This window comes from Phyllostomus hastatus, unplaced genomic scaffold (genome assembly GCF_019186645.2).
Source record: "Phyllostomus hastatus isolate PE091 unplaced genomic scaffold, TTU_PhHast_1.1 phas_contig_1, whole genome shotgun sequence".
Taxonomy (NCBI): Eukaryota; Metazoa; Chordata; class Mammalia; order Chiroptera; family Phyllostomidae; genus Phyllostomus; species Phyllostomus hastatus.
In genome coordinates this window covers 5,391,238-5,391,796 of record NW_025333498.1, presented here as the reverse complement: position 1 = coordinate 5,391,796, position 559 = coordinate 5,391,238, and positions in this window count along the sequence as shown.

Here is a 559-nt window from a genome sequence, read left to right as displayed (position 1 = left end):
TAACCGGTGATATGAAGTAGTATTTGCATCATGCTTTCTAGTTGCTGGCTTCATTAGAGCAGACATCTCATTTTGTTGTTGTTCTTGTTGATGTTTTATGAAGCGTGACAAAAAATGCTTTTGGGCCCAGTATGATCCAAACTGACAGGATGTTTTTATAGTGCTGATCCATCTCCCTTAGTGTATTCATTTTTTTAGAGAGATTCAGAGAAGTGATTTCATTATATGGCATTGCACAGGCCCCACTGAGAGAATTGTATAGTAATATGGGTTGTCAAAAGTCTGAATTCAAATCATCTGGCCTTAAGCCTTTCAGATAAGGTATTATTCACTATACTTTTAAAAACAAATTTTGTGACAAACTTGAAAGGTAGGAATTCGTGGTATTACTCTGTCAGCGTTACATCTGTAAGTACAGGCATACCTCATAGACACTGCGGTTCAGTTCCACCGCCACAGTAAAATGAGTATTGCAGTAAAGCAGGTAGTAATCTTTTTGCTGGTGGAAGGTTTTGCTTGCAATTTGTAGAAAACACAATATCTGTGAAGCACAATAAAA